The following is a 16,530-nucleotide window of genomic DNA, read 5'->3' as shown; positions in this document are numbered from 1 at the left end:
TGGATGTTAAAGATGCAGTCTAACCCTACTACAGAAATAATGCTTTTTACTGTTTTTAGGGTTTAATCAGGGTATAATAGAAATGATCTGGTCTATATTCTTTACCAGGTTGTAAAAATGGTTAAATCTAACTTTAAGTGTAAAGAAATGACAGATTCCATACATTCATTTTCACCAGGGTTCCTACACAGTTTTAATGTATGAAATTCATTATTTAATATTTTTTCATAAATATAAATATAGAAAAAAACCAAAGTATGGAAAAATATTAAAATCTCTGGACTCTTCCTAATTACAGCTTTGGTAACAGCTGTAATAATCCAAGCTGAGAATGAATCAAATTTAATCATCTGATTCATTCTCTTTATGTACATTCTTTATCGTTCCACTTAAGCAACTGTATTCTGTTTATTTCAGACATAAGCAGAAAAAGATTAAATTCTTAAGCTGTTCAAAAAGTAAACTTGGCAAATCAGCACAAATGCCTCATGCAACTCTTAAGCATGGTGGCAGAGGCATTATATTATGGGCCTGCTTGCAGTTTCAAGAACTAGATGCCTTGCAGTCATGGGTTTGAGTATAGACAGACAAGGAGATGTTTATTGGTTCAGTTATCTGAAAGTTGGCCTGAATCAAAAGCTTTGGTTGGACTTTAAGACAGTTATAAACTGTTGTAAAGTAGACTGGGTTACAATTCAACCATGAGAAAATGTCTACTGGGGGTTGTGCTGCTACAGGTGTAATGTCATCAGTTTGTTTTTTTTCTATTTTAGCTTTAGCTCTGTTAAATATATAATTATCCTGAAATGGCTATGTATATGTGCACACTTGCAGTTAGACATACAACTGAAACCAGATATTTATAAGACAATTATCCCTGATACTGACCAATGTTAATATGTAAAAACGAATAGAGGTTGTACTTTCTTTTTCCCATAACTTCATATCACTACTTTTCTACTTTACTACTTTTGTTATGTCTGATCTGAATGCTTCAATGCAAATGTTTTGCCTTTTTTTTTTTAACACAGCCATTTTATTATTTTCTGGGTGACTGACTAAAAAAACATAGCCCACTTCTCAGAGTTGCAGAAATTCCATTCCAAAATCAACAATGCTGGTGGTCAGTGCCTCACAATATCATCCATATTTTAATGTTTTCCGTTCTGCTTCTGAAGAAAACATTTGGAACCCTTCAGCCAAGACATGTTTGTTTACAGCTCACTGTCAGTCAGGAATGTCTCGTGTGGGTGTCCACCCACTGTGGCTTCCACCTCCGCCCGAAGACACCCGCTTTACAGTGAGACTTGACTCTGTTTCTCAGCTACTTTGGCACACAAACATCTATTCTGCAGGGCTTATGGCAGCCAAAGTTTCACAAGAGAGGATGAAGAGAAAGGAAAGGGGAAAAAAGAGGTGTGGGGGCGAAGAGCTTTCTGGATTCCCTCCAGATCATTAAAGTCTCGTGTTTCAGCCTCAGACATTCCCTGCTCCCTACTAACTGAGACGCTGCCTTTACTTGTAATTCTTATAGAGGAAATCCATCCAGACGCAAACAGACTGCGTTCGTGTGTGAGGGGGTGTGTGTGTGTGAGAGGGAATGTGGTAAGAAACAACAAAACAGGCTGGCTATCATTCAGACCACACAATCATTACAAGCAGGGCGAATGTAATTGGGTAATAGAGGTGGGGCCAGGAGGGCTGAGTGTTGTTTCATAAACATGTTGACTACGTGGTTGAGTGTGTGTGTGTGTGTGTGCTTATGTGTTTTTATTTTCAGAAATGTTGAAGTTTAGACCCCTAAGGACTAAAACAATTTTTACTGGTTTATGTTTAGACTAAATGATGGGTGAAATCTTGGTTAAAGTTTAGTAAAGGATAAAAAAATACATAGCATGGCTATTTTACACCTTTAAATGGAGTGTAAAATAACATTGAGGTGCTGTGTTAAATTATATTTATGTTCATAAATAAATCAGGCTCAATCTATTACAACTAGTTTGAATAATTAATTATTTACTAATCTAATGAGCAAACTTTATTACAAATAACCGAAGCACTGAGATTTCTGTGTATTTCTTAAGAATAAGATTTATTTTGCATCAGCTTTAAAAATTCCCTTTAATTTAATTTAATTTAAAACAACGAATTTACAAGAAAATAATGGAATTGGAAATCAGTCTGATCAAGAATTACCATTATTGATAATCTATCTGAGATATATTTATTGTATATTTCAGTAAAAAGACACTGGAGGTCTTAAAATAAATCTAAAGAGCAATCCTCACACTCTGTCTCAGATCTCTGTGGTTTTTTACTTTGCATTTAAAACTGAGTGACAAGTTTAAAGAAACTGACATTGAGTAACCTCCCCTCACTCTCTACTCCCCAAAAAACAACGTGTGCATGGAAATTGAAGAGAGAGTGTAAACTCTCTGATAGCACAGAATTTCTGCTGCCAGGAGAGGAGATATCACAAAGGCCTGATAAGCCAAAGGTTAAATTAAGTGTAGGCTGTATTCTATGATTTTCTTTTTCTAACCTACATTTCTTAAGCAATGGGGAAACCTAGCAAAACTATCCTTAAATTTAAAATACAATCACACGATTAAAGTTGTTTTCACATTCAAAGCTTTAGACATTCTTTTGAAGAAAAGACATGAATTGTTATTTGAAGTCTTCCATATTCATGGAAAATGCATTTTCATTTCATTTCATCCACTCAACAATAAATGCAAACAGTTAATGCGACACCTAAAAGATATTTTCACTCCATAAAATTAGGCCAATGAAATCATTAATACAAAGAGATCATTCTAAGTGTTGTGAGAGGCATTCAAACCAAACGGTTTTGAGCCTAACTGTTCAAGGTGATTCAAAGAAAAAATGCGGGGATGATGTGCTGAAGGCGGAGTGTTCGAAAAAGAGTAGGAGCTTCTTAAAGACACAAAGACTCAATTTCAAGGTGACAGATTACAAAGTCAAATATATTTTAAGTCATGTTTGACATACAGCATTTGTATACCAACTGAAGTTAACATGATTGTGCTATAGAATGGCACTTTGTGCCTGAAGAATACACAAAACTGCCTCTTTAAAAGAAATTTTATTCTGCTTTTTTTTTCTTTCTTTCTTTTTTTTTTTTTTAACAGTGTAATTCAATCACACATGTATTTTCATCACTCAATAGTTGAGTAGAGGCGTTTCTCTTTGGCATTGACTCTTTCCCAGCACTGCCAGCTCACTTTGCAGCTTTTTACACAACACCCATTTATACAGCTGACTAAATATTTACTCTGGTAAAGTAGCTCGCTCAAGGGTACACAGCGATATCCCGACTGGGTTTTGGACCTACAATGTGTGAAAAACTTTCTTTTCATATGAACTCTGTGCACCTGACATTTGATGTGGTTAGGGGGCTGCTTGTATTTGATTTAGCACGCTGATTGACAGTGCACAGGACTTAACAGAGGGAAACAATAAAACCATTGTGACGCTCTAGAAAGTATTAGTGATCATTTTCATGAGCATAATATGCCATGTAAATACATTGTCTGGTTTCTGTTGTGACAGTAAAGTGTGTTATAAAGGACGTATTTAGAGCTTTTCAGTAGGAAAAAACAGGCAGAATGAATCACTGAACATCTGAGTCAAGATCTGTTTATGGCTTAGACAACAGAAACTAAAACAATGTTGTTGTTTTTTTTTTAAAGTATTTTTTAGTTTCAAGTGATTCCTCAAAACAAACTTATTTGGAGCAGCCACATGCAGTCATATCTTGTAATCAGTTTAGGAAGGGGATTATATATATTTTTTTACTTTACCTATTTTCTTTTACACTAAAAAGGAACTGCAGTATTTGCTTTTTAGTGTTATGATGGCTTTTGAAGTCCAAATAATTGTAGTGCTTATAAAAATATTCACCCCCTTGGATGTTTTATCCTGTTTCTTGCTTTTACAAATCAATCACAAGCAACAAAACCCAACTTTTTTGACAAACAAAATGACAAAAAAAATCTGATTTATACAAAAATAATGACAATTCAACAAACATATTTTACTCAAAATAAGTGATTACATAAAAATTCACTCCTTTTAAAGTGACTGATCCAAATCAACAAATGTCCAGCCAGTTGGTGCCAGTAGTCTCACTGAGTGAAAGAAGCATTATGGACCAGGTGTGAATCTGCCTAGATCAGGACGTCCTGACGGTGCAAGAAGAAGACTAGAGGGAGAGGCCACCAGGACATTGTAGGGTTAGGCTTAGGGAGACTGCAAAATAGCAAGTCTCAAGGAGACGCCATGTTCAAACTGAGTGAAGGTCTTTGGTTTGACGAGACCAAAATGGATCTTTTTGACCATCAGACAAGACGTTAGGTTTGGTGGACAGCAAACTCTGAACATCACCACAAGCACAGCATCCCCACAGTGAAGTGGGATGCTGTGGCGACAGCATCATGTCTGCAGCAGGCTTTTAAAGGCACAAGCTAAAATGAAGGCAGCAAAATGTTAAGATATTTTGAAGGAAAATTAGTTTCAAGAGAACTATTGCTTTTTTGTTGTTAATGTTGATTGTGATTGATTTGAAACCACAACAAAAGGGGAAAACATCCAAGATGGTGAATACTTTTCATTGTGACCGTATTGACTTTTTTTTTTTAAACAGAATAAAATAATTAAACTTAAACTATTCTTATTTTGTGTTTTTTCTCCTCTTACACTTGACAAAAATGGGTAATGGGACACTTATTTTAAAATATTGCGTTGTGCCAGCAAGTGGTACAACTTCAGCCAATACAAATTAGCTACTTTTTGTAACAAACGACCATCCTTGGTCTTTGCTGTTTTTTGTTATCTGTGGGTGTTACAACACTGGCCACACCAAAATAAATCTACTTTACTGTCTAGAGTCTAGACAAATTGTTGAACAGAAGGAGAAAAGCAGTCTTATAAGGCTAGTAGCATGACGCGGGCAAAACTAAATGGGACGAGACCATAATTAAGTTAATCGCTTCCACCTGCGCCAGCTCTGCCTCGTCCACCTGTGAGAAGATCCAGATGGAAGTTGACTGCTCTCGCCTGAATATTTCTAGAGGAGCTACTCGGTAAATACTCAGTAATATGTGGCTAAATCTATTTCTCATCAGCTAATGACCATGTTGGAGGCCTGTAGCAGCAGGAGCAGCTGCCAGTTTGTTGGTAGACCGCAGCGCTGTTGTTGTTGGACAGAAGTGAGCTTTAGGCATCGAGACTCACAGGCCGCATAGCTTCCCGAATACTCAATATCTGCTCCTTACATCTGCAGTAATATCGAGTTATGTGCGGAGAGAAAGGTTTGCACCAACTCCATAAACTGCAAATCCAACAAGGTGTATTTCTTGCCAAGCTTCTGGTTGTGAAAGCTGTCACTGCCCCATCAAAATGTCTCTTTATTTGCAGAACGAGGTGGAGTAAAATACCCATTAATATGCGCAATAAGTGAAGGGGGGGGAACCTAAATCTCCAGAATGTTCTCGGATTTTGTCTTTCACATCAACAGTGTTCAAATTTATCCATTGGAAAGTGTAATAAACGCCTTTAAGAGGGGATCTTGAGGGATTTATTCACCAAAGTAACACTTCTCAAGTTTTATGTCTCTCATGAAATATATTGTATTACTCAAAGATGATGGGAGTGTAGCAGCTGGAAAAAAAATCTTGGTTGAGGCCAACTGTATCCATACCCCTAGTAGTGTTTGTTTTTAAAATGATTCTTTTTTTAATTATTCTTAAATCAAAAATTTTTTGTTTCTGATCATAAATGAGATGGGCATCTACAAGAAGATGGTGAAAAATGTAAAATGGAGTATCAATTTACAAAAAGTAGAATTTAATTTGTATTTTTGTTGTCAAAGTCCAAATTTGTTCCTGCTCAAAAAAGCATCCCTAGTGTGCTTCACTGCAGAAATGGTTTGTTTGGGTTGATATTGTCTTTTTTTTTTTTTTTTTTACACTCAACGTTTTGCAAGTTAGCTAAAAATGCCAATATTGTTCTCACTTGTGCAGAGCATCTTTTACTATGTACTTTCCATGTTTATAAAGAATTTGTGGTTTAAACAGTGAACATACGGGTTTCTGTGAAGGCCTTATTCTGAGGCCTTCACAGAATAGCTGTGATAGTGGTGAGATTAAATTAACAGAAAGTGGACTGTATTTAATAATTAGGTGAATTTTGAAAGGAGCCGTTTTTATTATGGAGGTGAAGGGGGCATGATACAGTTTTCAATTTTATATTTGTAAAAAAAAAAGTTTAAAAATCATGTGTCGCTTTTTCATTTTACAATTATGAGTAGTTTTGTTGCCATTTTAAAAAAATGTGAGAAAGTTCTGGTGGTTTGAGTAATCTCAGTATATGTACATATAAACGTTGCAGCATTAAACCTTCCACTCACCTCTCTTTTTTGTGTGTTTGGGGCAGATATCCAGATGTCTTGAAACTTGCCACTAACTATGTGCATGGCAGTATCCCACCACAGGTATGTGAAGTATTTGTGCAAATGTATCCTTTGACTTCAGCTGTTTGCAGAGTGTATATTCAGCTTGATCATGCAACACTGTCTCCTCATTATGAGGGCCCAACGTTTGCATATGGAAGGGGGAGATTACTGTGGCATCACCAGCAGCCACATCAACCCCACAGACCACCAAAGCAACAGCACTGGCTTATCTGCTGCGCTCCAGTGCCTGCAGTCAACCAGTCAGGGTGGATTTATTTTGTGTGTGTGCTCACATTGTTTATTTTAGCCACTGTTAATATGTGGTGCCTTGGCTTTCTCTCTCCAGGGCTTGGTGGCTACTGTGGTGGGAAGATAGGGGGCTGTGGCAGACCCCCTTGGGCGGCCCACAGAAAAATAGGGGGGTAAAAATAAGCCTTACTCTTTTCCTCCCTCTGCTTTGCCACTCACTCCATCTGGGTCCTGCAGTCACACCCTGTGGCAGACTTGTGGTTTGCTGCAGCTGCTGGCTGGTGATGAGGCACTGTGAGGGTTCTGGGATTCAAACACAAATGCTGCTTCTCTCCTGAGCCACAAGAGGGCAGTAAGTCACAGGAAGACACAAGTGGGAGCTGGGGCTGTTTTTATGGAGGCATCTTCTTGCCTCCTGCACACAGTCAGCTCATTTTCTTTACAAAAAGCTTTACAAGGCTTTTTGTTTTTATGGGAGATGAGATGTCATTATAGGGTATAATTTAATTGATTTAGACCGGATTGTCCTCATTTTAATGAACTAAAATGGATTTTAATGTATTTAATTAGGCACAAACATGTTCTTTGTAAAGTCCCTCACGATAATACAACTGAAGTCATCAAGTATAAAATGGTGAGGAAAAGGATGTTATTGAAGGACAACTTGTGACACCAGCTCCGATGCCTCTAGCTTTTCCAAGCTGTTTAGTTTCTTTGTAAAACGACAAAAGTGGTTTGTTTTTATTTTGTCTGTGATGACAAAAAAGAGGAAAAAAACTAGTAGACATGAAAGAGTTGTGTCCTCAGCAAACACACCCGAAACTTTTACCTTGCAGAGCCAGAGCCTGCAGCATTTGTCTGTATGTGCTGGATTATCGTTGGCTTTACAGGTAGAAATGTGCCTAGCATTATAAGTCTGTACTGTATGTGTAGTTTTCTAAATGCACAATAGTTCTTGTAAAGTCAGGAAATGTCTATCTTGATAGTTCCAGGTGTGTTTGTGGGAGTATCAGACAACATGGCTCTATGTGTCTTTGTGTTGAAGTGAACCAGCAGGTTCCCTTTCAGTGTTCTACTGTACAGCACATCTAAAGAAGAGAAAGAGAAGAGGTCTTTGAAGTTTTGGTTTTACCATCCGTCTTCGACTCTCTGGCTTTCTTTTCATGCCAGCCTCAGCAGGCCTGTAAAAAGACACACTGTTGCCTTCCTTTCCTCAGCATGCTCCTCCCTGCTTTGTTGCCATGCAAACATGGCTACAGACTACACTCATGCGTCCTGTCTCGCATGAGTTTTTCTGTTTTTCCTGACATGAAAGGCAAGATGCTCAACAGACATGCACACTGGCCAATTTATTGGGTACACTTGCTGAATTGTTTGCTTATGTGGACATTAGTCATTCATTCACATGGCCACAACCTAATCAATCAATCAATCAATCAATTGACCCAGCGGATCTCCTTTGTGTTGGATGTAGATGGAACAAGAGATTTTATATCATAGACGGTTTGATACTGTCATATCAATATGGATCAAAAAGTGAATGCAATAGGGAACTTTTGCAGACAAACAGGGCCCCACTCATTTCTAGCAGTGTTACCTAGTGAATGTACCTAGTATGATTAAGTAAAGTGGCCAATTAGTGTACAGTATAGCTGAATAGGAAGCCGAGGGTGAAAGCTGCATCTTGCATAAATGGAGATGCCTTATATCGTTTGATGTACCCTCTGTCCATTCTCCTTGTGTAAACAGGGGCTTCCTTTACTCAGCAGATAAAGATACTTTGACATTCAGCTTTAACACAGGAGGAAAAAAAGCAAGAGCTGGAAGAATAAAATAAAAGAAGATATTGATTGCCCTAATCTTCTCCTTTCATAGTTTGTGTGCCTAGTTTGTGTTGGCTAAGCCTTCTGCTCTAATGGCTTTTAGTCTTCCATTAGGTTGCTGGGTTGCTGTAGCAGTGTGGTTTAAGTAAGTAAAAAAAGGCTCTGTCAGAGCGCTTTAAGCATTAATAGGATGGCCTGTGTTATTTCTCTACTCTGCCAGCTCATCAGGAATGCTCAAGTTTAGATTACGTTGCCTAAAGAGATTTGAGTTTGGGCTACCTTTGTTTTCTTTTTCGAGGCATGAGATGTGTTAACGCATAGACTTCTGGGAATTTGTTCAGTTCAGCTGTTAAAGAAATGGGCCGGTCACCCCATAAAACTTATGTATAGTAAAAGCTTAGTCTCACTCTGACAACTGAAATGCTGCCAGGAGCTCTAAAATTTGTACGACTCATTTGATGAGGAGAGAATTATAGCTTGATACTGGAAAAGAAAGCTCAATTTTAAATTAGATTTGGTACTGGATGGCAGCAACAGATTTATTTTTTATATAATTTTTGTGGTGTTCAGATGTTTACTTCTTTTAAACTAATTTTTGAAAAAAAGATTCTGTGGCCTGAACCCATTTAGGCCTGACTTTGATGTGGCACACTCTGGCTGATGATAATATGCATACACATGCAAACAGAACCAACATTATTGGTACTTTTTCCATATTCTGTGTCCAGTCTCACTGCTGCACCAATTCCTGTAAACGTCTTTCTTCTTTGGATCTTACATGGCATGTTCTGCTTAGTCTGTGTGTCTTTAATGCCACTGCATGCCTGCAATCTCTCAAAGTCCCAGGCTTTAATGCTTTCATTACCCTGCTTTTCCACCAGGATGACTTGTCACTTGCCGGGAAAGCGCTCCATCGTGTGTATGTGCATGCATGCATGCTCTTGTGCCATTTTTGGACGAGTCCCTGTGTTCTCTCTGCATCAGTGCTTGGGTTACGGAAGCCTCCTGAGCCTATTTCTTCTGCGGGCTGCACCACATACCCCAGAATCCTGCTTTGGTTGGAAATGCATCTGTTGTTTTTTCCAGCCATCATAAAGAAGACCAACTCACCCACTGTCTCCCCATCCGATGTTAACAGGCTGTGTTTGGCCCCGAACTTAACCATAACGGGCTCCTTCTATACCGCTTCTGGATACAGTATAAATCAACACCTCAACTACTTCAGATGGAGACTTTTCAACAGGGGGATCTAGTTTCATCTATGTACACGTGGCCAACACAGAAATCAGAAGCTGTTACTGATAAGAACATTTACCTTTTTTTGAAGAAAAAAAAAAGTAGACAATTTGAAATTTTGGTTCTCATACTCTGTTTTTGACTTAATTTTAAGTTACTGTTAAAATTTGTTCCGTCTCCTTTACTTATTTAGTGAGCTAAAATTTTCAGACATGTCTTATTTCTTTACACACCAATGAGCACCAATGTTTGACTGAATTGAATTGAAATCTGGGGAGTTTGGGCGCCAAATCAACAGCACAATCTTGTGGTGGTTTTCAAACAATTGTTCAAGGAATCTCCTCTTGTATAGATGATTGGATGTAGATGTAGATGATTTGCAACATTACATAGGTTGGTGGTACATATAAAACGTAACATTTGCATGAATGATAGAAGGAGCATCAGAAACATTTGTAATGTTGTGAGGACACATGTGAGGGCAGGAGTGGCCACATGCAACTCTTTTCTCTCTCCTTTGTGGCTCATATGGACTTGACTTTTCATTTTACCTCCAGTTTGTAGAGTATTTTATTTTGAAAAATCTTTTATTTTGAAAAATGTAAATCTCTGCCTCTGACTTCTTTCCTGCAAAGACGCTTTACACACATCTGCACTTCAATCATCTCTATTACAGTTAATATCACTATCACTAGCACAGCTATCCCATCTCATGACTTTTTGTCATAAGGTGACAGAAGGTTCTGTCACCTTATGAAACAAGCTACACATTGTGAGATGTCAATGAGACTATTGTTGCATTTTCCAGTTTTTTTGGAGCCTGCACTAGCTATTCGCTTTGCTGTCTATGGTTAGAGCGTGTGGTGCAGTGAGTTGTAGGTCCACCATTCCTTCATTGGGATACTTGTGTTTATTATCACCTTATTTTATACATGTATGCGCACAGACACACACACGGTGACGTCAGTTCTAACACATTCTTTTCTCTTAGGAAAAAGCACATTTAATATGTTAAACTCACTAACTGGTGCAATGAGGAAGACATAGACAGTGTTATTAAACTGTTAGTGTACTTAATGTTATTGCTTCTCAGTGTATTTTGCTACAGAATATCCAGAATTTTCTTTTTCACTTTAAAGACATATTCACAATCAGTGGTTGATCCTATCAACAATACTGAAGGTCATAAGTTAATTGGAACTTTTCCTTAATTTCTAAATTAGTAGTCACAGCCAAAATTATTATTGGCATCACAGTAATACACACCTTATTATAATTGCTGACCAACTTTGCACTCGTTGCCACTGGTATATTATGATGACCCACTTATTTATATTCCTTTATTCCTTGGTGATAATCTTCAAGTCTTGGACATTGGAAGGCCTCATCTGCTCTCATCTGCTTCCTCCAGTAGATTTAAATCAGGCCACTCCAAAATGTTAATTACTTAATGCTTGGAAAAAAAGGTCAAATTAAAGAATTATTTATAACCCAAATCTGCCCGAGGTTTCAACAATTTGGTGCTTAAAGAAACGTCTTTGAAATGCATTCAGCAGAATCTTTATGTTTTTGAGCATAACAGCTTGGGTCACAAGCTTCTCATGTTTTGAAGATCCCATGCTGCCACTCATGGGAATAAGGGTTTGTTTTGGTGAGACCTGTGGAAATTTCTGGAGGAAAATAAGTTGTGTAGGTGAAAGCTGAAATCTGTGAAAAGCTGGCCATGTTTCATATGTGTCAAAACTGTTGGAGCTGTAGCATATTTCATAGATCCAGCTAAAGTAATTGGATCTGATTGTGTTTGTGACAAGTTGCTGGTTTTAAACAGCTTTAACACAGTTTGAATTTAGGGGTTTTATTTGTCAGAGGACTTTGTATAGAATAGGTCACAGCAAGCAAATATGAGAAAGGTTAAGCAGAAAATAAATATTTAAGACAGAAATGTAGAACAGATTTAGATCAAGAGAACGTTAAGATGTTAGAGTCTCATTGGAGGCATAATGAAGAAATAAGATTCACAGATTTGTACAATACTTTGTTCCCTGCTGGTTTTCTGGCTGTGATTTCCTAGGATTGCCCTTTATTATGCTTTCAATCTCAGAAATTGACAAGGATGTATCTAGACTGGCCTGTTGTTGGATTGCTGCCCTCTGCCAACTGAGCATGGAAACAATGGAAGTGAGTAACAATGAGCTGGCTGCAGATCAGTGGAGGCCCACTTGGCTTCTTCCAGACACTATGTCTTATTTCCTCTTTGATTACTCACGCCTGGATGATGAGTGCCACACTCCCACTCCTCTGTCGGCCAGCCAATGAGAGAAATGAAAAAAAAAAGACGTTTTTTGTTGTTTGAGACTGGTTTTGATTTGGTGGCTGGTATGCCTTTGTAAAAATTCAACAAGGTTTTCTGGAAAAAATTAACTGAGGAGACTCACATTCAGGTTCTAGAAATATCTGAGTGTTTTGTGGCTTTGTGTGTAGAAGTGTGTTGCCATGTGGATTTAAGATAGTTTTCCCTAATGGGTTTCCAAGCTCTACTCTTAAACAGCTTTTAACTGGGGGAATAGGAGTGCGGGTCAAACTCCATCGCCACCCAAGCGAGCAGCTCGCCAGCTGAAAGCTGGGTTCCCTTTATTTAGTTTCTCTGCAGCTCTCGCCACCGTTCGTCACTCCCCCTCCTCTTCACCACGAGGCCGGAGGTAGGAAATCAAACCAATTACGGTCGTATTTAAAGAAAATTGGAGCAGGGCCGGAAAAGTGGGGGCATTTCCAAAAACCACAAAAAGAAAACTGCAGGGCCACTCTTTTGCAAAACACCTTTGACTGGGGCAGAGGCAAATTCAGAAAACTCTGGGAGAAAGATATTGTTTGAAGGGTTATTTTGAGATTTTATCTTAATTATACATATAAATCAAGTAAGAGGGATTTGTTCCCATTGAGATTATTTTATTTTTCCATGTTACAACCACAGTCTCAATGTAATTAATGGGGATATGACGTGCAGAACTGTGAACTGGAAAAATTAGAACAAATGTTTTTCTGTGGGTTTAGCTACCAGAATCTGAAAAGTGTGGTATTCAGCAAAGCTGATAGTTTTTATAATCACTTTGTGCTTCAAACAGAGGTACATGTTTTTCAAACCCTATAAAAGCTTTGTACATTGACTGAGTGACATTTTTACCCATTATTCATCTATGCTTTCATCCAAACCAGGAGTTTCAAACTCCATTCTTCAGGTGTGGAAAGTGTCTGCTACCATTATATACGTTTTTGCCTTCACACACCTAAAGCAGAAAATTACGTGATTACCAGGGACCTGTACAACTTTATTGCTTGCCGGGAATGGCATTTAGCCATTTTACTGGTTTGCTGGTCCAGAAAAGGATCCATATTCTTCATGGCCTTACTCACCTTGCTGGCCTGTTAAAGTTGATGGCCATGTCTTGGTAGGTTTGCAGCTTTAGTGTTTGCTATTCACTTCTCATTTTATAATGATAAGTTGAACAGTACTCAGAGTTGTTTGAAGTTTGGGATAGTCTTTTATAACCTCCCCCCATTTTAAATTTCTCTAACTTTTCCTCTGACTTGCCTTCTGCTTTTCTTGGCCCTCATGTTATTTGGTGATTTTTCAGGGGGTTTTTTATGTGCTGAAATCTTTTGGCTTTAATCTGACAATGCACAAAAGTTCAAAGGGCATGACTACTTTTATTAGATACTGTACTTTTACCAGCCAACCACATGTCAAAAACCTTCTATAGTTCATTACTTTGTCTGTAACAATCTGTTTCTGTGTCAATTTTTGCAGAGAGATTGATGGTGTTTGTTCCCTGGTGGAGCTGTTTGAAGGATGGATTTTAAGGACAGATTATGTTTATGATTAGATCTGATGTGCCCTGCTGAGAGTGGCCTGTCAGAAGGCCTTGTGTGAAAGAAATGTGCTAGATGCCCAAATCCTGGTTGGCTCACTCTGCTGCAGCGGCTCCTGCTGAGGTGTTATAAAATCTACTTTTTAAAGCACAAACACCTGTTGCCTTCCTGAATGAATCATGTCTTCTGTGTGTGCACCTTCAGCCAGTTTAAAGCATTCATGACAGCCAAAAGAAAAAAAAGTCAGGTAATTGCTGTCTCCTGATCTAATGTATTCACCCTTTTAACTCCCTCCTTCACTGTCTGTCTGTGATCCTCCTCTTCACTGTCATCTTTCAGGAAAACCCCCTCATTACCAGCTCTCAAATCTAAGTTCTTCATTTTCCATCACCTCGGAGTCGCTCTTTGTTCTGTGGCCCATTTGGCTTTTAAATTTCAGCAATTATTCCTCAGTCTGAGCATCAAAGTCATCCAGATGCATGAAAGATATTTTCCCTGCTTTATGTTCCTCTCTGCCGCCTGGGTAAAAATAAAAAGGCAGACATCAAAATCAAAGTATCTGATTTCTACAGCCCAATGCAAATGCATCATTTTGTTGCATAATATTGTGCAAACTAAAACACACCCTCCAATGGACCGAAAGCCTTTGTTGCACAGGTGCGCATGGGGGTGGGGGGGAAATCATGCAATCTGTTTACCTCCCATGCATTCATTATGAGGAGTACGTAAGATGATCCTCTATTAAAGCAGAAAACAAACCAGCATGTGGGAGGTGTCCCCTGAGGAAGTCCAATGTTGCTATAGTGGAACCATGGGAACTGGTTACTAAAGACCAGAGGGCATCCGTGGACAGACATGTGGGTGTCTGACACTACCCCACACATACACACACACACGCGCGCGCACACACACTGCTACTGGAGACAGAAACACCAAAGCAATGGCTGCGAGTCATTTCGGTTTGTCTGGGAGTAACAAGAGCTCATACTTTAATGGATGTTGGAAGCAGCCTAATTTTATTCGGGCGCCTGTTTGAGGAGAACATTCAGCAGCCAAAATAGGAAATGATTTTAACAAAATGTTCATAGAAGAAATTTAATTTGTAACAATTTTAACATTTGTCTTAACATCTCAGGGAATGCTTTTATTTTTATTTTTTTTTACACCAATATCAAAAATAAACCAACAAATAATCAGACTTTCAAAAAACAAACCTAACATGTACTTATTTATTTGAAGTTTAACCGTTAAACCTTTTAACAGTGGTCTTCATTCCAAGGTGGTTCTATGAAACAGGATTTCTGTCTTAAGGAAATTCAAGTCCAGTTTAGGTTTTTAGTGTCAAGATCTTCCTGCCTGGGTCTGTTTCCATGGCAACTAATGCAGGTTCTTTTTCCAATGTTATAGTAACTGTGCCTGGCGCACAGATATTCTTTGTCTCTGTCAACTTTATCTTCTTCTTCTTTTCTCTTGTTCTTCTTTGGGCACCAGAAAATTTGGGATGTTTAGACACTTTGCTTTCTGAGGTCATTCATGTCACAAAACTCAACCCAGTCATCTCACCAGAGCGCAATTATGACTTTCCACTTACAAGTAGAAAACACTTTAGCAACACTTAAGATTAAATTATTGCATGACATATTAAAAAAAAATTTTTGTAAAAAAAAAAAGTTTACTGCCTGCTTTGAGATTTTATTAATTTAGATTTATTTTGAAGATGGTGCTGAAAATGTTTTTAATAAGGTACTGCCACAAAGTTGTGGGATTTCTATGGGCATTTTATAAAAGTAGTTTGGTAATCAGTCCGAGAATAATATTTACATTTTCCAGCACATAGAAACTTTGGATAACTGCAAGAATATTTGACTTTTCTGCTTCCAATGCAGCCAGTGGGAAAAAGAAAGGGACAGTGTGGATTTTAATGACCATCCACATTCCCACGTGATCCAAACCAGACTTGAGCAATCATCCTCATTTAACTCGCCGCTCGTGCGTATGGATGGAAAAACAGTGAGGGAGATAGAAAGATAGAACATGTGTATGTGAACTTTCTATTTAGCAAGTTCCCCTGCTCAAGTTAAAGGAGACCTGGTCCACAGGGATCCCCCGTTTCCCCTTCTAGCCTTCTTGTTTCCCCCTCCACCCACCTAGTACCCCACCATGAAGGGGGAGTGCCTGGCAAGAGCTGCAGTGTGTGTGTGTCTGTGTGTTAATTTCCTGTTTTATAGAGGAAACCGGGTTTGCGTGTGCAGATCGTTATTCGGATTTTCTCTGTGAGAAAAGGGGATTAAAAAAAGATTTGTGTCAATTCTCATGAATCTGTATGGGAAACAGCGAGCATTTTTTCTGGGAAGCTGGCCTATTCACTTAGTAAAAACATATTTCAGTTCATTGGTAAAGCACAAACGCAGTGTCCAAATCAGGATCTGAAAAGCATGACATTTTATTATTGCAAAGAAATATCCTTCAACACTTCTAGCTATTATCCTTTTTCAGTGTTTTGCTCTCCTCCTTGACAGATTAATTAAATTAGGGTCAGATTGGTTACACACAGATAACTGTGGTCTTCATACAATGAGAAGAATCTAAATTGAGCCCATTATTGCATCCAAATGAAAGTTAGCCACTGTGGTCTTTACAAGAATACCCTCTAACCATGTTTGGGGCCACAGATCCGCCATGCAGCAGTCTGTTGGCTTTCTCAAAAAGCCACCGTCTGTGTCTGACTAATTCACAGTGAAAAGAGTTCAGTCATATGGAGGCTTATCTGCATCATCAAGTTCCCTTGCATTTGCGCATAAGCTTTACCTCATAAATGCAATTTTATAAGCAGCATTTCTCTGAATGGCTACAATTACAAGCACACATCCTCAGGCTAGA

This window comes from Xiphophorus couchianus, chromosome 19, assembly GCF_001444195.1.
Source record: "Xiphophorus couchianus chromosome 19, X_couchianus-1.0, whole genome shotgun sequence".
NCBI classification, from domain to species: Eukaryota; Metazoa; Chordata; class Actinopteri; order Cyprinodontiformes; family Poeciliidae; genus Xiphophorus; species Xiphophorus couchianus.
Note: the sequence above shows the minus strand (reverse complement) of the source record.